Raw genomic sequence first — 25,263 nt, forward strand, 5'->3', positions numbered from 1 at the left:
TGTTTTTGATAGCCTTCTCTTTAGTTTTGTTTAAGTAATTTAATTTTTCCATGAAGATCTCTGAAAAATTAAATTTAATATACTTGTATCACAGACCACAGGCAGGGGAGCAACTTTTGGCAAAACATTCTTTGCTATTCTGTCTGCTTTCAGAGGCAAGTATCAAAGCAGCGTTTCTTCTTCTTTGGCTATGGAATCCGTCATCCTACCTATTTTTTTTCCTCAGTTACCTAATACTCTAGTGTGGGTAGCACATGTTATGAGGTCCAAAATAAAATAACTCACATTGTAGCCAACTGTTGTGTCAGTGTAAAAAAAGAAAAAAAATCAACTTATTACAATGACAGAGTGTTTCTCACTTCCCTTACTTTTAAAGAATTCTACCCTGTTATCTGTAACCCCACTCCTGGTAACAAATATTATTTATATATTTCATTTTCAAATATGTGCAGATCTGAATCAAACCGGCAAAAGATTTCAGGAAAATTATTGTCTTGCATGACTGACAATGGCGAGAGTTGAATCAGGCTTGGTGGTGGATATGATTAGGGCCGAGACTGATTTCCCTGGGGGATTTTCTTGGCTCTAGCTCCTCAGGTTGACTTTCTGCACGGCGGCAAATGACCACAGCTAGTCTAGGTTTCATTGCCACAGCACTGTGTGGTGGAGAGGAAGAGAAAAATCCTGATTTCTGAAATTCCCAGTACACTGGAAATTATCTTTAATGAACTCATTTGGCATAGGGGGATACTGAACTGATGAGTTTGTTAGGTTATATGCTTCACCTGTGTGATAAGGCAAAGCCTCTTTCTTGTAAAACATGAGCCCATAAGAGGTAGTACGGTAACTGAAAAGAAAAAAGGGGAAGGATGTCAGGTACATCTCAACTATGCATAATAGAACTCAAATACTGCTAGAAAGTAAATGTATGCCAAATAAAGCAATATCACAAATGACATTCAGCTTAATATATATTGAGTGTCTTTTTTTTAAAAAAATTACATCCTCAAAAAACCTATCTCAATATTATGACATTGTCTCTGTCAAAATAGACCACATGGAAACATAAATTTCTATGATTCAGGGTATTATTAAAGCAGGCATTAGTTAAGCCTATGAAAGCTAAAGCAACTGATCAAAAACTGCAAAAGTTATTGAAATATGTCTGATACTTGAATTTAAACATTTTGCTTTTATATATTGGCTTCAATATTTGTCATACTTTATTCCTTAAATAAGTCAATGTGTGTAGGTTCCCTAGGAGGAGTTCAAAGTATAATTTTCTTTTTTAAGAAAATAATTCTGCTAGCATTTAATTAATAGAATATCATATTTTTTCTTAAATAGTACGAATGTGTTACTCAGTCTGCATATCTTGTGAGGGACAAATAAGTTTTAGGCCTCATTATTCTATTGATCAGTTTAACATTCCATTTCATCGCAGCAAGAAAATAATAACCTTGTAAAATATTTCTTCATTTACCTTTCGTCGTATTTGTTTATCTGCAGGGGAACCATGCATTAACTTGGAGTAGATTCAAGAAGATTAGAGTTAACCATGTTAATAATTTAAAGCTGGCTTAAAGACATAAAATATTGTGATAATCATAACTTGAAAAAAACAAGGGTAATGTTTTAAGTTCTTGCTCAGCTAGACTAAGTGAGAATAATTCACATAGAGTAACAAGAGACTTTTTACCAATACTTTACACGGGAAATGTCATACTGGAACAGTTTCTTAGAGGAAGCTCTTGCGGGAGTGTGACATGTAGATTTTTAGGGGCTCGGATTGGGTCCTTGCACTATGGCACAGAATGCTTCCCGCTGAGAGAGCAGACCTTTGTAATCTGGAGAGAATACGCAATGCTGGCAGTGTATGGAGGTAATTGATTCTCAATAACATCAAACCATACCACCAGAGAATTCACACTCCCACCTACTGACTGTCTGTGGAAATGGCGAATTTTTTCACTGTCATCTTCAAATCAAGTCTACATCCTCTGAGAAACTACCCACACTGAATAGGACGTAGTAGTACCTGCCAATTACCCTTAATTACGTAGAAACATTGTCACATGTTCTTCATATGAATAAGAATATACTTCCAAAACATTAATTGAAAATTTCTTACGATTAGTCATACAACTGTCTAAATTTTACCATGTAAATCCCTATAAGCAAGTTCTTTTTAGGCCCTGCACCATCTCTGGCATTTTTAAGTATCCAATGAATGTAGACTAAGTCAAACAGAAATCTGCCCCAGAAGGACCTGTGTCCTTCTCTTTTCTGGCAGGGCACATTATGTTTTGGGTTACAGCATTATGTCAGCTCATCTTTTTTAATTTTGACATCCAAAAAATACATTGTTGTATAAATTGACCACTCTAGGAGATACTTAAATAGCTGAGGAAATGACAGTGAAATGCAGTATGTGGTTAAAGATTCACTTGAATTTAAAAATGAAAAGGGTTAAATTAATTCCACTGTAGTGATATGTGCACCTTCTAGGCAACCTGGAAGTGACTAGTGTCACTGTTAAGGGATGTGACCATTCAATAATTCAGACAAAATATCAATTTTTAAACAAAGGGCACTTTAAGTCATAAAGTTAAGAAAATGCTCAATTTCAACATCATTAAATGCACCGTCAGCACCATTCACCAAATCAAATCATGTCAGCATTACAGAATCCTGTGGCTTGAGGAAAGTCTGAATGAACATTTTGTGGTGCCCAGCTGAGATTTCTGCTAAGCCATCACACACTGACAAATATTTACATCCCAAAATAAATTTACTTCATTCTCTTACTGCCATCACTGCTTAATTAACTACAGAAAAGCTGCTGTCCTCTTACCTCAACTTTAAAATAAAACCAATAAATTTAGGTTTGCCAAAGTTGTCAACACAAATATTGAAATATAATTTGTAAATTTTGATACATATTTTTAAAATGTTTCCAGCTATAATGATATAAATTCAGCGGAGGAAGTAATAATATGATTGAAAATAATTGTTGACAGAAGACCTTGATCAAGACTTTGCTGTGGCCCTTAGAGCTATGTGAATTTTGGAAGAGTCTTACACATCCTAAGTCATGGATTGCATGACACTAAAGTGACAAAGTTATTTAACTATCTCAAAAAGCTACCATGAGGTTTAATAATATATAAACATACAATGTCATAAATAGTTTTGTGTATGTGTATGTGTATACACAGTTGTTTATATATTTGTATATATTTATTCCATATCTAAGTATATAGTCTCATTTAACACACTATTTAATCTATATATGTATGTATATCTTTGTGTTTATGCATGCATACATACATATCTATATATGTACACATTTATATATTTTCCCCCTATATATTCATTTATAATATTTTTCATGAACTTTATTTGTTAGGGCAGTTTTAAGTTCTTAGCAAAATTGAGTCAAAAGTGCAGGGAATTTTCATCCATCACGCATACCTGACCTCATGCATACACAGCCTTCCTCAATATCAACATCCCGCATCCCAGTGGAACATTTGTTACAATCCAATCTACATTGACCCATCATTATCACCTCAAGTCCGCAGCTTACATTAGGGTTCACTTGAGGCATTGTACATCTTATGGGTTTTGACAAGTGCATGACAACATGTATCCACTATTACAGCATCATATAGATCTACTTCATTCTCGAGAAATCCCCCATGCTCCATCTGTTTATTCCTTCTTCCCTGTAGATTTTTAAGCACTATACAAATTATGGCATTGATTTTGACTTCATGGCCAGGTAGGAGGCAAAAGAAAATTAAAATATAATGAATCCATTCCCCAAATGTATGAATTTTTATAGACTAAATAATGTATTTTACAAATACATTTTGAATTATAATTAAATGTGTAGAAATTCTCTTCTGAGTAACAACCCTAATTTAAAGGATTATTAAGTTCATTGTGATTATGGACTTTTTTCTCACATAAATTACAGAAAATAACAAAGACATCATCTGAAAACTCTTGATATATATTAATTCTGAATATAGGTATGATACTTGAAACATTTGAAGCCATTGGTCCAGGTAAATTATGTTAAGAATAAAAATTAAATTGTTATCATATTCAAAATTAAATTTCAGACCAAGTAAATGAACTGAACATTTATTTAGGAAAATAAAATAGCATCAATCATTTTAGTAATTATGGATACTAGACAATAATCTTTTTGGTGGCAGGTAAGATACATTTTACAACATTATATTTTCATTAACTTGCACAGTATCTCTCAACAGTAGTTTCTAAGAATTTGTTGAACTCAGTTAAAATATCCTTTTATTTCATTATTAAGACAAATAAGCAAACAAAACTTTGAAGAGCTTTCCTTTGATTTTTAAATATTGACTTTCCCTCCTTTTAAAGCTGTCACTCTTTCTTAATTTAAATATTGATAACTGCTTTATTGCTTGCTTCTCATCTCTCTCCTCCACCCACTTGGGGGCTGAAGTGATGCCTTTTTAAGTCACTAAGGCAAAATTAGCAGGTAGCACAAGTCTACTACAGTGGGAGCACTCAATAAAAATGTGTTGACTAATGATATACTTTATGATTGGGGGCAAGCTACACATTGCTTATTGATCCACACATATCTTACAAAAGACAATATATGCAAATTTAATAGTTTGTTCTTAAAACACTTAAATGAAAACTCTGGCTCCAAACACTAGACTTTTATTTAGGAATGGCTGCATGTCCTGTGTGGCATCCTAATGACATGTATGCTTTGCTAAACTCTTTGAAACTTGAGTGCTTTTTCTAAGATAAGAATTGAGTCAATATGTCTTCTAGATATGAAGCTCTCATTAGAATGCTCAATATATGACTGAGAGTGTCATTCTGAATGTTACACATGCATGCAAGATACAATAGTAGCTCCCCATCCTTAACAGGAAGTTTGTAACACTGAAGAACCAGGAGAATGATGCTGTTTGAAAACATGCAAAAGACTGAGGGAGGGACATGTGTTTTGCTGGGAATGGAAAGCAAGATTTTTTTGGTCAGGAATATCTGATAGGCCTGTTAGATGTCCTAATATACTCTTAGAGCTCAGGGGAGTGGTCAAAACTGAGGGCATAAATTTAGAAGTCATCTATAGAAATGCAATATTTAAATCATGATATTGAATGAGGTTACCTAAGGAGAGATTATAAAACAGGGAGGAGAAGAAAGTTCACTGCTTAGTCTTGAGGCATCCCCACGGAAATAAAGCAGGGGAATCAGGGTCTACAAAGGAGCCTCACTATTGACTGATGTGGGAGAAGAAAGATCAAAAGACTGTAGGTACATGGCATTTCAGAACCCAAACTTGGGCGATGGCTGATGAGGTAGGCAAAAAAAAAAAAAAAAAAACAAGGAAAAAGGAGGAAGAGGAGAAGGGAGAGGGGGAGGAGGAAGAAGAGCAGGAGGACCAAAGGTAAACAGTGTCACAGAACCCAAAAGAAAAGTATATTAGAACAAGAAGATATAAATTCTGCCCAATGCTATTGAGAGTTCAAGTTCTTTATGATTAGAAATTTTAAAAGGCTGGACTGGGCCACAGGCAGGTCACGGGAGGTATTGTGAGGTCAGCGTTAGTGGAGTGATGAGGAGGGAAGCCCTGTGGGAATGGACTGGGGAGGGAAGAGGAGACTAGGACGTGCTGTAGGATATTACAATCACTGTCTTAACAAATGTCTCTGTGAAGTATAGGAGAGAAATGGAAAAGATTAACGCATTCCCTTATGTACTAAACACAGATGAATGTGGAGTCAAAAGAGTTTGTTTTGTTGTTTTATCCCTTTTAGGGCAGGCGATATTAGAGAATATTTGCGTATTTGCATACTGAAGAAGAGAGGAGGTGGCACTCCCGGAGCAAGGCCACATTGCTTGAGTCCACTGAAGAAGAGGATGTGCGATTGCGACATGGATTTCTGATTTGAAAAGAGCAGCTTTGAATTATATGAAATAACTCTTGAGTTGGACATTTTACCATAGCCTTTGGAACATCTGCACGCAACAGATTTTTGAAAGATTTTTAAATAAAGGGAATGTCCTGATTTTTTTCCTGTATCCCTACTTTTCAAAAAATGCCAGTGATAGAATAGATTTTGAGGGTACCAGGTGTTCACTACATTCTGAGCAAACAGTGGCTCTGAGCTTTTCTTTTCAATTGAAGTGTTTCTATCTTGCTACTCTATCATTGCTATGGAAACTAGACAGAACTAATGACAATTTTAAAAAACAGAAAAAAATCTGCTGATGTCTGTCTTTAATCAATTGAATTATCTGTGTCAATAGGAATCCATAGTAAAATGTCCAAAAAGATTCTGAGATTCATTAATACTACTTAAAATATTTGATTTTACCACATTTTTGAAGCTGAATTTTTAATACTACTGGATGTTAACAAAAAAGATATTTTTGAATGCTGTTTTTTCCATTTGAAAATAGATTGAGAACCTCACTTTTATCCCATACATACATACTGTAATATTCAAGTAAAAAATGAATTTATGAATAGCTGACATTAAATATATACAACATGTCTGTCAAATCATGTGGCTTGGCAGAGGCAGGGAAAAAGGATCTAAAAGATAACCAGGAAAACAAAAAACATATCAGTAAGAGAAGGCTTTAGTGCACTTTTGGGAAAGTTTCTTAGGTAACTAGTAACAGTGTGTGAGAGTCACAGGTTATAGTCAGTCTCTCTAGGTAAAATGGCATGGCTGTTACTTGAATCTGCTCTAACCCTAGTGATAACAAAACTCTATGTAAATTGAAAGGACTGTCCTAATAAACTCTTTGAACCTAAACACTTCCTCTCTAGTATCTCTACAAAAGAGTATCCAATAAAGGCTGGGAGTCATTTACCACCTTTAGAAGAAAAATGAGTCTCAGTGGACAGGAAAAATTAAGTTCAATTCCTCAAATATTTGTTGGGTGCTTAGTACATTCTAGACCTTGTGGTAAGCAGTGAGGATACAGTGATAGACAACATGCCCGGTGGGCAATTTGTACATGGCATCTACAGCTGAAGAAATAACCAGAGTGCAATATCCAGAATCTACTTAGATGAGGAGCAAGTCAAGTGACCTTGGAAAGACAAGTGCAGTGGTGGAGCGTGTATTGGCTTCTATAAGGGGTTGGAAGCAGTGTGGAGGGGAGTGGTTCTGGTGCGAGTAATGCACATTCTGTCTTCAGCAGAGCCTTGACTAGTTGCTCAGAAGAAAGAAGTTGAAGCGCTGGACATTGCCTCAGTGTGAGCCCTCAGCAGCACTTGGACAGGAATGGCAGTGCTGAGGGTGGGCAACTGCACAGCCAGAGTTTATAAGCTGCCCAGAGGAGCTCATGGTCTGGGTGAAGGGTAGTGGTGGGCATGGCACAGCCCTCACTCAAATGGAGACCTGCAGTGCAGTGAGAATGGCAGTGAAAGAGCAGCTGGGACCAACTTGGGATGGTGTGTGATATTGGAGTCCCTGTAGACAAGGAAACTGGAAAAGGTTGATAACTTATGAAGTCATGCTATGGGAAATTAGTTACATCATTAATGGAACTTCTGTTGGAATGATAAATACTTAAACTGATGGGACCTGAGGAAAGACAATAAAAACAATTAATGCAGTAAGTTGAATCACATGGAAACCTTTTTGAAAAATACAAAAAAAAAATAATTGATTTACCAACATATATGAAGACTTAAAATTTAATGTTTGATTGTTTGACAGTATACTTTGTGTGAAGGGGTTATCTGTGACTCCATTTGTAATTTACAAATATTCTCACCTTAACTATTTATTGGCAAGTATCCATTTCATACTTCCTATGGAATTCTGTGACATTTGTCTGAATTAATCTAAGGTGCCCTGTTGGGAACACCTTTTATCTATATCACTCATTATCTTTCTGCATGATAGTACTTGTGTGAACAACTAAGTCCTTCCATAGTTCCCTTATTTGAGTCACTCTTTGGAATGTGACATTGTTAGAGAAATGTATTTGCTTCCAGCTTTAAACCTTGGAGAGAAGAACCCATCCTGGGTCAAATGAAGGTGTCAAACAGGAATAAGTCCTGGCAGGGAAATCTATAGCTAAGTGCCAACTTGTTCTTCATGGGGGCAGCATTATCAGGATGACCTACAGCTCGTTCAGCAGTAGTTTCAGTGCTGTTGGCTGGCAACATGTATCCTGTGAAGTTCTCAGAGATTGATTTGGTTTCTGGGGAAATGCTATTTATTCACATCTGTTTTCAAGGTTGTTAAGAAGAAAATCACTGGCCTTCTCACTGCCTACAGGCAGGCTTGAAGAATAACATTACTCATGCCTTTATTTTCTAACCATTGACATTTGTTGCCTAATAATGTATTCTTCTAAATTATCTTTCTAAAAGATATCTTCTAAATTATCTTTCTAAAAAGAAAGCTATTTGGATGTATTGGGAAGTGTTTTCCATAAAAAAGCAACTTCAATATTGACCCTGAAATAATTTAAACCATTTACTCTAGTTTCAAAAATAGAATGTGAGGGCTGGTTGTCCTTTTAGTTATTATATGCATCTTTAACTTAAGAAACACTTTTACCACATTATAAAATTCATAAAAAATGTTTTTCTCTATTTACATTGGTATTGTGAAATACATATTTTTCAGAATATTTTAGTTTCTAAACTTTAATCACCTATTGATGATTATGCAAATAGCCTTAAATTTTTAGTTATTTATTTCCTCATTATTTACTTTCTGTTTTTTCCCCACTATGTTATTTTAAAATATTGAAAGAAAAGAATACCAAATCTTCACTGTTATATAAGGTTTTGTTAAAATTAATCTCTCTATATATTTATGAAATACAATTATTCACAAATAATTAAGATTTAATAAAGTCTCTATTTTCACTATTATTTTGGGATCTCTATGTTTTATCAACTAAAAGATATATATTAAAGAAGTTAGATGTTTTATATGCTTGATGATATAAGAAAAATAGCCCACTAAATTTAAATGACATAGTTGGATAATTATATTCAGATTTGATATTAATCAGATGTTATAAATTATTATATCAATTTTCCCAAATATATAAAATCTTCATAGCTATTTAAGCTAGCCCTGACTTCTACTACTACATTATAATTATATCCATCCTTGCAATTACTGTCTTGTTTTAAATTATGTATTTTGAACACTATTTCCCTCACTAAACTGTAAGGCTTTGAGAGGAACTGAAAACTTTCATGGAACTAAATGTATCTATTTGTAAAATGCTTGTTTAGTTTTCAAATTGGATAAACTTGTTACTATTTATCTGGAAATGGCATTATTTACAGGCAAGAAATGGGACATAATTATGGCTTTAGCAGGAGAGAAGTGTGATAGAATTTGTAAGAATTATTAGGGTAAATGCCCCAATGATCTCCCGTGGGAATTATTCTCTGTAATATGTATTGGCAACAGTAAACAGCTTATTGTTCATTATCTTTAGTGGGTTTAGGTCATGTGTAGCCAAACAGACTATAAACTACTTAAGCACCAAAATCTTATGCTTAATTCCATTACATGTAGTATGAGGACCTGTTAAAAATCACACTTAACTCATATAATTTATTGATTATACTTGAAGTTAAAAGGTAATTCAATTCTCAATTCAGCAAATGCTAATTGAATGCCACTGTATCCAGCACTATGTCTAGGACTGTAGCTAAAAGGGACAGAAGTCGATTCCTCCTCTCATCGTGTTTACAGCCTAAGGGAGGGAAGAGCCTAGTTATCAAGCATGTATAATACCCTATAAGGGATGTGATTGGGTGGGTTAGTCATGCTCTTGCAGAGACCAGTCTAGTTTTAGTGGCTTAAGGAAATCTCCCTCAAAGATCTGACAAGTGTGATGAGAACACTAGGAGACATAGGAGTTAGAAAGTTTAAATAGTAGTTATTACACATTATCCAGACAGTTAAGACCATATGTATCAGCCCCAAATTGAGAGAGGATATGGTCTTGGGCATTAAAATATTATTAGACTATAGAGCACAAGTGAGGGAGGAAATGAAGACTTTGAATATCATACTAAGAAGTTTGTACATTATCTAAGACTGGTGAATGTGCATCGAAATGTTTTGCCAGGATAATGACACGATCAAGTATTTATTTAAGGAAAACCATTGATAATAACATGGAAAATGAATTGGAAAGGGTCAAAGAAAATCCAGTCAATTCAAAGTCTCTTTGCATAGAACTGTGTAAAAATAATAAGAGGAAGAATGAAGAGTACAGGTCCGAAAATTATGAGTGTTAGGCTCAGTAGAATCTGGTGTTTCTGAACATGGATAGTGATAGAAAGTGGACTTTAAGGATTTGTTACTTTTCAACTCTGCCTTGGGCAAATTAGCAGCAGACAGTATTGTTTTCTGAGAAAAATAATACAAGAGAAGAAATGAATATGAGAACTAAAATCATTTGCTTTTCTGGATATTTTAAAATTGAGATGCTCTTGAAGCAAAACACCAAATAAAGGTGATCAACAATAATAACATATACATGCCTTAATATGGTGAGAAAGAGATGAGATGGAGATAAATATAATTTGGAAAGTCATCATAATATGAATAATAACTGAAGTCAGATTAAAAGGCTCACCATCACCAATTGTCACATACATGCAAATTAAAACAACAATGAGATACCATCTTGCTCCAGTTAGAATGGCCATCAAAAAAGAAAAAGTGAAAAAACAATAGATATTTGTGCAGATGTAGTGAAAAGGGAACACTTACACAGTGTTAGTGGAAAAGTAAATTAGCGCAACCTATGTGGAAAATAGTGTGGAGATTCCTCAAAGAACAAAAAGTAGATCTACCGTTCAATCCAGTAATCTCACTATAGGTTATCTACCCAAAAGAAAACAAGTCATTAAATCAAAAAGATTCCTGCACTCATATGTCTATCACAGCACTATTCACAATAGCAAAGATACAGAATTAACCTTAATGTTCATCAACTGATGAGTGGATAAAGAAAATGTGAGACACACACACACACAACACTACTCAGCCATAAAAAAGAATGAAATAATGTCTTTCGCAGCAACTTGGATGGAACTGGGGGCCATTATCCTAAGTAATTCAGGCCCAGAAAACCAAGTATCACATGTTCTCACTGGTAAGTGTGAACTAAGCTCTGGGTACACATGGTCATACACAGTGAAATAATATACATTGGAGAGGTCTTACCTCAAAAGAGGTAAGCTGGGAGGGGGTTGAAGGATGAAAAATTACTTTTTGGGTACACTATAAGACCAGACTTCACCACTGTACAATATACTCATGTAACAAAACTCCACCACCCTTAAATCTATTGGAATAATAAAAAAGAAAATTTCAAAGAATGACTATGTGGAAGGAAAAAGGGCCCATTTTGAAGGACACACACACACACACACACACACACACACACACACACATATATATATATATATATATATATATATATATATATATATATACATATCCATAAAAAGATATAGGAAAGAATCCTCACAACTACTGAGCAGCATTTCTATGAATGAGCAGAGAGTATCTTTACCAAGGCAAATGTTTTAAGTAAAGCAATAAAACCAACATATTTTATTCATGGAAACACTCTACTCTGTAATACAATGAATTGTATATTCTGAAATAAAAATTGGAGATAACAAGTTAGTTAAAATATTTAGTTAAAAGAACTTCATTCATTGATTTTTAAAAATTATTTAAATCATTTCCAAGAATAATTTTACAAAGAATTAGTCATCTAATGATAAATCAAACAATACTTCAGCATACAAAGAAGCAAAGCATCATGAACATATGGTGAATGACAGAAAAAGACTCATATACTATTATCAAAAGATGTCATACTAAACACTAGAAATTTTAAAGCTATGCTTAGTATATTAAAAGAAGGAGCACAAGCTTGAAGCTATCTTCAGGAAACAGGAAGCTAAAATATCACCTAGCAGACTTGGATAAAAAATATCACCTAGCAGACTTGGATAAAATATCACCTAGCAGACTTGAGTAAAAATACTCAAGAAAAAATATATAATAAGAAAAATGTGAAACTCAATGAATAGTTAAACAACACATTAGGAACATTTGAAAAGAGAGTTGATACAACAGATCTGGCACAAAACAATTATGCCAAAACAGCACATGGACTCAGGAAAGTTAAAGGCTGAAATGAAAATGTCTAATATGTGTTAAACTGGGGTGTCAGAAAGGGAGGGAAGAGAATGAGAAAGAGGGCATATTTAAAAAGATAATAGCTGGAAAATTCCCGAAATACCAATCTCCACCAATCCTTACCACCTGCCAATCTAATAAATCTCAAACACAAGTAAAACACACACACACACACACACAAAGTTGCCTAGTTATATCATAGTGGAATGTTAGGAAATAAAATGCAAAGAGGTCTTAAAAATTGTTAGAGCAAAAGGATAAATTAAGAACAGAAAATGGACGTTCTTGGGAGTTGATTCTCAACAGGGGTAATGCAGGCAAGAAGGCTATATGATACACATCTGTGTACTGAGAGAAATTGTCAGTCTAAGAATGGACATACGATAATAATATTTGCAATGGAGAAACAGGTTACTCTTAGACAAGTGTGGCTCCTACCCCAGGGCCTTGGCTTTAGGACCTTCTCTCTGGCCCTGCTCTCCGGCTCTCCCTGATAGACCAGTCTGGGAACTCATAAGGCCTTTGAGACATGCCCATCAGAGCCTGTATCCTGCTTTCTTCTAAATTTTGCTCCATAGAGATAAAATCCAAAAATTCTGTGTAGCAATAGCCTCAAGTCACTTCTGAAGATTGTGGAGGACACTTCTAGGTGTACTCTTGTACTGAGCTATAAAAATCTTAAAGGTGGATATGTAGAAAGGTATTTTCAGAGAGTTTGTCCACAGCAGAACTTTGCCAAATAATTCTAAAGGCAATGATTCATTCAGAAGGAAAAATAAAAGTGAAATTTAAAAAATACTCAAATATTCAAAAAAAGGAAAAGATGGAAAAATAAAAATAGAACAAGACGAATAGAAAACCTAAAAGCTATAAGTAAGAAAATAATAATGATCAATAGTTTAACATTAAATGGTCTAAATGCTACAGTAAAAGATAAAAATGATCAGACTAGGCTGAAAAATTATATCCAGCCTTATACTGTTTTTAAGAAGCACATGTGAAGCATAAAGAATCAAAATGCTGAAATCTAAAGGAAATGTGTGTGTGTGTGCAAATTAAAACAACAATGAGATACCATCTTGCTCCAGTCAGAATGGCCATCAAAAAAAAAAAAAAGTCAAAAAACAATAGGTATTTGTGCAGATGCAGTGAAAAGGGAACACTTACACACTGTTAGTGGAAAAGTAAATTAGCGCAACCTATGTGGAAAACAGTGTGGAGATTCTTCAAAGAACAAAAAGTAGATCTGCCATTCAATCCAAAGATCTCACTGTAGGTTATCTACCCCAAAGAAAACAACACACACACACACACACACACACACACACACACACACACACACACACACACACACATTCTACACAGCAGAAATGGTTGTGTCTATGTTAATATCAGACAAAAAGGTTTTAAGGAAGAAAAGTAACACTGGCTGTGTACATGAAAGCTTCATGATGATTAAAGCTCCAATCTACCAGGAATATATGTCAATTTGAAATTAGCATGCCTCTACCAATATAGCTTTACAATTTGTATTTGAATCAAGGTTCTCCAATTGCAAGTGACGGAAAGAATCTTTAACTAACTTGAGTAGAAAGGAACAACTTTGATACAATCTGTATTGACGTTGGGAGGGAAGCAGGACAATCAGGAGGTAGACAAGAATTCTAGGCTTTGAGACCTGAACCTGGGACATCATCAGGACACAGCACCACAGAGGGCACACTGGCATTGCAGGGCACCCACGCTGGACACAGGTACTGCCACGCCCAGGTGCCCTGGATCCCTTTGCCTCGGTGAATCAACTATACACTCATTTTTCTTTTCTATCTTTGGGCTACTTGTGTAATATCAGAAGTGCAGTGTAAGAGCACCTCTTTGTCTCCTAGCTTTTAGGGAGATCAGGGAAGAAGTGTTTATCTCCTTGGGCTTCCTTATTGGGAATAATGTGATTTTTGTACCCTTTATTTGTGTGCAGTTTGGTTTTGATTAGGAGTAGGGTGGGGAGCTTCAAACATTTAGGTAATTGCCTCTAGTTTCTGAGTCACTATACAATTTCCCAAGAAATACATAACCACATATAATGTGGTTTATTATTATTATTATTATTTTTTACAGAACTGAAAATAGAGACAAAGCATTCTCACTGCCAGATCTTTCCCACATCTGGTTACACACACACGCACACGCATGTACACACAAACTTACATAGCTGGATATTTATTGAAACAAATTAAATTAGAAACAAAAAAAAATGCCAAGATTAAATATTATCCTAGCAAATAACAGAGTAAAAAGACTTTTGGGGGGAGGGAGGGAAATGGGCATTTATTGAAACCTTAAAATCTGTACCCCCATAATATGCCGAAATAAAAAAAAAAAAAAAAAACTTCTGTTAATTCTATAGCCTAAGGTTCAAAGACTCATTTTTTTACGGGTATTATTATGTAGAAGGATTTTACTTGCCTTTTCGCGCCTAACTTTGAATGGAATTTCTGAATTATTGATGCACCTACAAGAAAATTTCCTAAAATAACCACAATATTAGTTACTATTATTACTCTTTAGTTAATATTAGTTACTATTAGTAGTAATAATAATAGTAATGTTATTACTGTTATTAATACTAGTTACTATTATTACTCTTAACCAAATTAAGAGTATAGAATTCAGTTTCCCAAGAACAAATAGTGTGTCTCGTACCCCTTCTACTGCACTCTGCACACCAAGCCGCACAGTGCCATGACCTTCGTGTGTGGAGTTCTGCCAGCTGTGATCCCTCACCTAAGCCAGTCGTGAAGAAGCATCTGGCAATTTGACAGGAGAGGCAAGTCGACAGCTTCTTATCAAATGTCAAGCATTACTGTGTTTCCAGTGTCAATCTGGATTTGACATGCAATTTAAGAAGTGTCCTAGAGCAGATCTACACGCAGTAAAACAGGTAGCAACTACAAAACTGATTTCGTCTTCTTTAATGCTGAAAAACAGCCTGTTGCCCAGAAGGCAGAATTATTTTCAGAAAGCAGCGCTGCTCTACCTCCGGGAATATTGGCAATACTAAAAATAAAACATTTTCATTAGTTCAAGACAGTTTATGTGGCTTACGAGGGGAAAATTATGATGTTTAATAAGAAAATTGGATTGCTATAAATATAGAATTTCCATTGATATGATTAGTTACCCACTTGGACAAAAGTGTATTTCACCTGGTGTGTATATCTGTGTGTATGTGTGTGTGTGGGGGGGGGTTGTGTGCATATGGTCATTCATGTTTATACATGTATATAAATAAAACATAAAAATGTCATAAAAGCACTGGTGCATTGTGTCTTGTAGATTATTCTTTTATTCATTGGCAAAAGCTTTATCTACTATTAAAGAATAGAAATGACAATATATTTTGAGTTTTGATTTTAGAGAAAAACAAAGACATTTTAACATACTGTAATTAGTAATAGAATCAATATTTTTCACAATATTATCAACCTGATACAACGTTTTGACGTTCAATGTGATGAACTCATGAAAAATAACTTTTGTTAGATATAGTACAGGTTCGATATATTGCTGTCCATGCATTAGATTGTATTAGGAAATGAAGGAAGCATAATATCTTTCATTGTTTCTTACATTTAAAGTTAATCCATTTATAAGATTCTATGCTAAATTTAACATATAATCAAATTACTTATTACCATAAAAAGACCTTGGGTAGCAACCTTTTAGGGTAGCAAATATAAGGCACTCATCTTTCCTGCGCTAGATCGTCAGTAAACTTTCATTCCGGCCATGGCGGGTGCAACATTTCTTCAGTCCTTAGAACCCCATGCCTCAATGATGGCAGATTGGCACTTGCTAATGAGCGTCCCTCACATTTGTTATGACAAGCAGCAGTAAGGAGAGGTCATTATGCTTTCATGAGATCCTGGTGGCTTAACATGACAGCTACTCAGATTTCTCTGCCATGTCCAGCTTTCCTGTTCCAAGTGGAGACAGTGTGAAGGATCGCATCAAGATAACTGGGAATCGTGGCTTTTTCCAAGCAAACTTTTGAAAACCATTTCCCTTTGTTTTGCAGGCTGGTGTCTTCTTTGATTATTTCCCCAACCTTCTAGCAACTGCCATCGTGATCGCCACAGACCCCGGGCTTTCCGCGTGTGTGTAGGGCCTAACTCCCTTATTGTGTAGGGCCTAACTCTTTTGTCTCCTGCCATTCTGTGCGGCTCTATTTACTTCACAGTGTACAGAAAGATGATTGCACTAAAATATATGCTGCATAGACTCTAATGACCAAACTGAAGACTTCTAACTATGACAGGCATAAGCAGTTGTATAACTTCTAGGTACCTGCAGTCTGATATGAAAGAATATACAATAATAAGGACTGAAAGACCTCAGTGTTTGATATCAGAGAGAGGGATTTAGGATGTGGATCAGTTTATGGGATTAGAAATCCTGCCTGTGGCCTCGAGAGTGGTTTCCTAAAGAAAAATGATGCAAAATAATTGCCATAGAAAATATTAAGAAATTCTGAGTGCAGTAAAGTGAAGTTGACCCATTATCCAAAGGTGAGGCTGACCCATTATCCAAATAAATAACGATGAAAAAAATCAAAAAGCAACTACCAAAAACAAAGAAACAAACAAATAAAAACCCTCCTCCCTAATGACCTCAATTTTATTCCTTGATAGCCCTTCTTGGCAAATTTTGTTTTATTTTAAATTGAAATACTTGAAGTGGTTTCACTCTAAATAGCAGCAGTCATATAGAATTTATTGTGAATAACAAGTGTAGAGCTGTATGCACTATTCAAACAATGCCTTTATAATGTGTTTTATTAATTTTTACTTATAGCTAGTTTCAACCTCTCTAAGTGGAGAAGGATTATCATTTTCTTGACTGAGACAAGACTTAAAAACGAATTTTTAAAATAAAAACACTAGAATTTCCTTTTTTGGAAAAATAAATCAGGGAGCTCTGTCTCAAACTCAGGTAAATATTTTGTCCTTTCTCCTATGATATAAACCATCTTGAGGGTAAAGACCAGGCCTTACTTACAAACACGAGCACCTTTTGCCATCTCGACTACAGTGCATAGCACAGTTCTTTGCACATAAGTAAGCATTCCCTACGTGCTTGTAATTAAAGTAATAAAGTTTAATTTTAAGGAAAGTGAGAAACAGGGAGGTTGGACAGAGCACCATACTGAAACTAGAAACTAGAAAACCTGTGGCCAGATTGTACTCACCGCATAAATGTGCTAGGACTAGTCTGGGGCGTGGTAAGAATAAGAACAGAAGGACAAAGGCATCTGTCTTTAATAGGAGGCTATTAACCTTCTATTCTAGATGTGCATTTTTATGGGGAAAAAGAACTCAATATATTTTACCTTCTTACAATTGTCAATGTGATTCTATATTTCATAAACTTTGATGCTTGTGATAATCTTATATAGGACAGCTAGCCACTACTTATGCAATCAAATTCAAGCTTCTTATTTCTTACTTCCTCTAAGAAACTTGTTCTTCATCTCCAATCGAATTACTCACTCCCCTCTTTGTGACCCCATTTGATATTACACCAAATCTTATCATACCGGTTTTAACATTTTATTGTACTTACTACTCTATTGAGCTGTTGCACCGGTACACTGTATGTGTCTTAGAGACAGAGAGTAAAAATTAAAAATATTTACTTCTGTATCAACCAGTATAGTCCCAAGCAAATTGTTCAATGAATGAACGAATGTTTCTCAAGTGAAGGAATGGAAAAAACTATCTTTTCCATACAAGTGTGTACATCAAAAAGAATAAGAAGGCTTGGATAGAATATAATGAAGATGGTTTTGTCCTAATTTCCTTTGTGGCACCAAAGAAGAAATTTGAGCACCTCTGATTAAGTGAGGTGGGCCATAAGTTCTCAGGATTGCATAGGAAATCTTTGCAAGTCTGGGCACGAGCCCAGCTCCTTGAGTGTTCAAGTGCCACATGTGATCCAAGGAAACCCCTTTACTTCTGTCTTAATAGTGAACTCTGCATCCTTCTAACTCTACACGGGAGAGAAGTGTTAAGATCCCTGGCAGCAACGCTGGCATTCCAGGATGGCAATTGGCAGGGGCAAGGCTTCCCCAACCAACTGTGTGCAAAGCAGGTGTGGGCAAATGGTAGCTGAAGTAGGACAGGAAGACTAGGGTATCACAGTGTGAGGAATGCAGTTCATAAATTCACAAACGAATGCGTCCAAAAGGCTCCTCTGAGATGCCCAGAAACAAGTACAAGGTGCTGTAGAAGGGAGGTGTGCTCCTACCGTTATGTAGGTCAGGGCTATCCACCCAGAAGTCATCTGAGTAAAAGAACTGACAAGCATTTTGAGAGCCCAGCTGAAATTGGAAAGTATAAATCTGCTCAGCCTGGCAGAGTTATGTGATTTTTATCCAGGAAACCTCAGCAGTCTAGAAGATGGAAAATGTCTGTGATTAGATAGGTCCAGGTTGGGATTGTATTTAGATGATGAAAGCAGGAGACAGGCAGGAGAACAGGGGAATTGAAGATAAGAATGGCAATAAATGGTCAAACAGTAGGGAAAGTGAACTCAAGGAGCATGATATGAAAGAATATACATAATAAGGGACTAAAAGACCTCAGTGTTTGATATCAGAAAGAGGGATTTAGGATGTAGTTCAGTTTATGGGATTATAAATCCTCCCTGTGGCCTCAGTTATGGTTTCCTAAAGGAAAATGATGCGAAATAATTGCCATAGAAAATATTAAGAAATTCTGAGTGCAGTAAAGTTACTGAAAATAATGGAAATTGTACAAATGGAAAGGAAAAATGAACTACTTGTCACACTGTTCTTGAAATGCAAGCCTACAACCTGATATTTGGATGATATGTTAATTGAGGCAAGTAACAATTGCTATTCTTAGAATACCCAACTCCCATTCATGAAAACAAGAAAGCTCTCTTTTTCATTCTCAGCACAGTCTAAAAGAGCATGTGGCAGGTGGTGTTAAGGTGATACAGGTGCCCAGGACCCTGCTATGCCCTTGGGCCTGTGGCTGGATTTGCTGCATCTGGCTGGGTGATGAGTGAAAAGATGGAAGGAGAAGGATTGAGTGCGATGTTTCAGAAGCCAGCCCTGGAAGTATTAATAGTACGATTCATAAATTTATCTATTTCCCATCAGCTGATACTCAGATGGCCCTGCACAATTACAGGAGAGCTGGGAAATATACCTTAGTTGTGTTTGTAGAAAGAAGTATGGATATTGGTAAATACAGTGCTCTTTTCAACAGCAGGTGACAGTGAAAATATTTCTGCATGATGTGACTCTGAGAAAACGATTTCACAATGAAGTACAAAAAAGGGCTATAATCATGAAGACTAGTATAGATCCAGGAAAAATTCTTAGCCAGACAAGGATTGTGTGAGCAAATAAGTAGCTTTCTGAGAATGTTGTTAAAGGAGAAAATATTATTCTAGCTGAAAGGTCTAAACACAATCTTCCAAAATGAAAGAAGTAGATTAGGAGTTGATAGTTCACAGTGCCAAGGATAAGGGTGATTATTATATGATTGAGGACGCTCAGACGGGAAAGGCTAGATTAGAAACTGAGACCAAAGAGCTGAAAAATGGAGTTTCCCCATGGGTATAACAGGATGATACAGTGAGGAAAGATAGGCTGAGAAGAAAAGGATAGAGACATGACATATGCCAAAGATTCCAAACATAACTTCAGTAAAATAAATTGTCCATGGACATTACTGCCACCAGGTACCCATGTATCAATTCTTACAGGAACAAGGAGGTAAATAACTTCCAGAAGCCATCATCCACATTGATCTGAAGGGTGACAAGAGAGTGACCATATATTATTTACTTATAATCAACAGTGATTTAGATATCACAAATTATGACAAATCTTGAGTTATTAATTTTTATTTGGTACAGTTTTAGTTCTTTTCAAACAATTTTTATGATCTCTTGCTTTATGCTTGACACTGTGCTCAGAGTACTTGCCATATGGGAGAGAGACATTCACGGACATGCAGGCAAGTCCCACATGTGAGAGAGTATACATGTAGAGGCATGCACATACACGTGACTGGAATCAGAGAAACATGACTGGAGTGGGCCACACACACACGTACATATCAGAGAACATGTTTGTGTGACAAATATTTGTATGTTGTGGGGCAGACAGCAGGTAGATAAAGGAAAGAGCAGTGCAAAGTGACATGCTTCCCCAATAGTAGTCCTTTCCAGAAAATTGTGAAGAGTTTTGTATAGAGGAAGATGAGGGAACCTAAGGAACAGGAAAGAGGCAAACCTGCAGAAGTTGGTATTTACCAGAACAGAAAGCACCTTTGACTCCATGGTAAGGTATTTGCGCTTGTAGTGATTCGCTGAAGAAATGTACGCAGAGAAGTGGCTTTACCAATGGACATATGTGAAGATCATCCTGGCTTGTTGTTTGGAGAGTGAATTTTAGGAAACCAAGAATGAGGGTGAAATTTATTAGGCAGTTATTTCAACTGTTCAGATAAAAGTGGTAAATACTAAACTAGGGCAATGGCAGATAGAAGTGAGAAAAGTGAATGGATATAAAAGAGTAAGTAGACTCTAACTCCTTGTGGCTAGTTGCAAGTAGAGGGTGAGTGAGAGCAGGGGCAAGATGAGTGGTGCTGGCTGAGTGGCTCCCTCCACCGGGACAGAGAAAACTGGGGGAAGAAAACATATTATAAATATGCTGCTTTGAGATACCTTGTGGAGGTGCTTTCTGTGTGATTTGAACTTTACGCGTGGTACTCAGTGAGGATGATTTGGTTGTAGATCTTGAATGTGGTACTTAAAAGGACGGCTTTGCTAGTAAATCATTTAACATAAAACATCCCTGCACACAATGCAGTGCTGAACTCTGTTGCTTGCTTCTTGCTTGACCACCTGTGGCTTAACTTGCTTTTTTAAGAGCTTGTTTTGCAGTACCGGAATAGCACCAAGCAGACAAGAAAAGGGTATGTAGCCCCTCAGCAGCTGCCAGACCGTATTCTGAGAAGTCAGATGAAACCAGCCCAACAGAAAACAACTGCTCTGGAAAAGAATTGCCTTTCACTGGTATTTCACAACTATAACTGCTCTGCTCTTTATAACACCAATAAAAGCCCAAGCCACTCATCCTCGGAACTGGCACCCCTTCTTTCTTCCATGCCATGCCCTTTCCTCCCTTGGAAAGTAAAATAAACTCTTTGCTTTAAGCCTGTTTCTATATTTGAGTTGAGAATTCTTTCCCAGCCCACAGCACGAGCCCCCTAACAGTACTCAAAGCCATGTTGTCATGTGGAGGTTACCAAGCATGGTACACACAGCAAGAACACAATGTCAAATGCAGGGGTTTGGGAGCACAGTATGTAAGGAATGATTAGAGAAAGAAGGCAATGAGAATGAATGAAATAAACACAGGAGGAAAAGTGATGTTGTAAATGTATAGAAGAAATAAAGAGAAAACAGTTGCAAGAAAGAGGGAGTGGTCCACAGTTGCAAATAATGTAGAAAGCTTCAGGAGACAGAAGTATGTTGAGTTAACCTTATGAACAGGATGAGAAACTATTGTCTTAATGTTAGAAAAATAGAGGAATTACAGAAATCAGAGTGATGAATATTTTACAAAAAATATTTTCCTTGGCAATACTTTTCTTTAATAGTATTTAAGCCAGGGGTGTCAAAAATTAGATCACATGTTCTGTTTCTAAAAATAATCTATACATGTTCCCATTTATGCATATTTAATGCATAAGGAGCAAAGATACTACTCAAGCTCTTGTTAAAACAAACAAACAAACAACAAAAACAAATACAACAGAAAGTGTGATTGAAGCAGCCTAGCACATCAAGGGGATACTCAGTTGACATTACATCTTAACCCCCCAAAATATTAGAGTTCTATGTGAGGATAATTTTTTTATGTCATCTTCCATCATATAATTCTCCAGAGTTGATTTAATACTGAGGTATGATTCAGAGCAGAGATGAAAGTAAGTGATTTTGTTGTGGAAGTAGATTTTAAACAACTCAGCCTTCAAGAGGGTATGGATTACAAAACTGATTCTGAGGTATGCCACAATGGTTATTAAGGAAATCTATCCATCAAGAAATCATGTGAGCAGTACTATTTTTCTAAAATAAATAATCCAATTTATTCCTTAGGTTGCTGAAAGTTTTATTTCTATGTAAGTGGCAAACATGACTAATTTCTTTCCTCAAAATGTGGTAAAAAATGATTTAAGGATCAACTTGAGGGATTTATTTTTCAAAGAAGTTTACATTTCTAAATACAATACAGTTTACATTTCTAAATACAATTGTTGTTCGGGACTTTACCACTGCATGTTGTTTGCTATGATGATAAGGAACCCTACCTTCCTGTCAGCATCTCTCCAACCTCAGCTGACCTGTCTACACTAAGCAAGTCAGTCACCTCACTGTCCGTGGGACCTGATTTGCTCGTTCTAATTTATACATGTCTAAAACCTTCCTTCTTCCTGTCATGACCATCTCCTATGCCTAATTCACTCTTTTGAAAACTCTATGGCACTTGTTGATTTAGAAGTTTATAACGTTATCTGATTCCTACACAACTGTCTGGCTGGATTTTCTAAAAGTTGGAAACAAGACTATCATTCTGGTTTCTCCCAACATAATGACAAATAAACTGCCATATATAGAATGTGATTAGAAAGAATGTTTTTTTAAAAATTATTATCTCTATAGAGATATATTCTGCAGTTTATATTATTACTATTCCTCAGTGGCAGGAGTTTTGAGGCCTATATATGTAGAAGATTAAATCTGAATTGATCTTATAGAAGTATACGGTATTATCGATACTATATATTTGGGAGTTTTGTGCTATGAACAATTTTTATTGTAATAATAATAAAAAGTTCAAGTTAATATGAGAAAACAAAAATTTTATCCTAAGATATACTTTTATAATTAGTTTGTGAGAAAGCAAATCACAAATTTGTTTCTATATATATTTGTGTTTTGAAAATGAATATTCTTTAATAAATTTTCATAACTGATAAGTAAATATTAGTAAAATATTTGTATTGATCACTTAATGTTATCAATAGGTGCTTTGAAACTGCGACTTTAAGCAAAATGATATAAAATAAAAACAATTTTAACATAGACTAATTGATATAAACAAAAGTTAAGTTCTTAAAGCATATTTCTTGTCACAAAAAACATCAACAGACTTCTAAATAAAGATCAAAACACTTAAAATATTAAACGCTGAAATGAACGTGAGTTATGCATATATTTAAGATAGATTAAAAACAAACAAATATGATAATTATTTACTATGATCGTGGCCTACCTCAGCAGCTCGGAGTGCAAGGCAGAAACCAAACCTGGACAAGAAACCACTTTATCACCGCAGGGCTCTCTCTCTCTCTCTCTCTCTCTCTCTCTTACACACACACACACACACACACACACACACACCGCACACACATTCAGACTGGGGTCCATTTAGACATGTCAATAAGCCTGATGCACACATCTTTGGGATGTGGGAGGAAACCAGAGTACCTGGAGTATACTAATACTTAATGGAAAATATGTATATTGATTTAGAAAAGGAAAACTTTGGAAAAAAGAGTTGGAAAACAGCACCTCTTATATTATCCTGGATAGAGCTTGAGCCCATCCTTCGAAGCGAGGCATCACAAGAATAGAAAAACAAGCATGACATGCACTCACCACCAGATTGGTACTAACTGATCAACACTGAGGTGCTCACATGCAAGTAATATTCACTAGGTGCTGGTCAGGCGGTGGTGGTGGTGGCGGTGGTGGTGGTGGGTAAACTGACAGCTGACAAATGTGGAGTGCACTGTATGGGGGAAGGGCACACTTGTAGCCCTGGCTTGGGCAAGGCAAAGGCATTATACATAACCAAAATGTTTGTACCCCCATACTATTCTGAAATTAAAAACATAAATAAAAATAAAGAGAACTTCAGGCCGGGCGCGGTGGCTCACACCTGTAATCCTAGCACTCTGGGAGGCCAAGGACAGAGGATCATTCAAGGTCAGGAGTTCGAAACCAGCCTGAGCAAGAGCCAGACCCCATCTCTACTAAAAATAAAAAGAAATTAATTGGCCAACTAATATATATATATAGAAAAAATTTGCCAGGCATGGTGGTGCATGTCTGTAGACCCAGCTACTCAGGAGGCTGAGGCAGGAGGATCGCTTGAGCCCAGAAGTTTGAGGTTGCTGTGAGCTAGGCTGACACCACAGCACTCTAGCCAGGGCAACAGAGTGAGACTCTGTCTCAAAAATAAATAAATAAATAAGATAAAAAATAAAGAGAACTTCAGAATAAAAAAAAAAAAAGAAAATGTACAACTAGAGTGTCAGAGAATATGTTCAGTCCCTATACCTATCTCCCTTTTTAAATTTAGAAATTTGTGAACCACCAAAGCAACAGCTATAAGAAACATCTACTCTGAACCTAAATGATATTGTAAACCAGCAATTTAAAGTTTAAACTAATTTTTAAATAAAATTCATAGAATTGTTCTGCTTTATAAAATTAAAGCAGGAATTACAGCACTTTCTTTGTATACATTACCTAAAATACCACTTGATAGAATGGTTTCTCACCAAATAAATTAACTTTTACCAATAGTTCTGCATCATAGTCATTTTAGAAAGCACACATATTTGTTAGTGTATTCAAAATTAAAAATAAGAGTATCTGCCAAAGTGCTACAAACACAATACAGAGTATACCAAACATTCTGATATTCTAAGAAAAAATGAAACAAAATTAGCCAACAAAGAATTTATTACTTTATAGAATTTACCAAGGTTTTCCCTATTCCTTTTACTAATAACATAATAATAATGTATTAAAATCGTGTATATTTCATAACTAACCAAACCCCAAAATTTCATAGATTTTTTATATTTTGAAAGTCTATATTTTTATATTTTATTACTCCCAATCTAACAGC

At 35.7% G+C, this 25,263-nt stretch overlaps 1 long non-coding RNA gene across 1 annotated transcript in view; it reads right to left on the bottom strand.

The window, feature by feature from the left end:
• LOC142864840 (uncharacterized) overlaps positions 1-25,263 on the bottom strand; it is a 146,061-nt gene that overhangs the window by 38,761 nt on the left and 82,037 nt on the right. The gene's annotated exons all lie outside the window — the stretch shown is intronic.

The sequence above is a fragment of the Microcebus murinus genome, chromosome 27 (genome assembly GCF_040939455.1).
Source record: "Microcebus murinus isolate Inina chromosome 27, M.murinus_Inina_mat1.0, whole genome shotgun sequence".
Taxonomy (NCBI): domain Eukaryota; kingdom Metazoa; phylum Chordata; class Mammalia; order Primates; family Cheirogaleidae; genus Microcebus; species Microcebus murinus.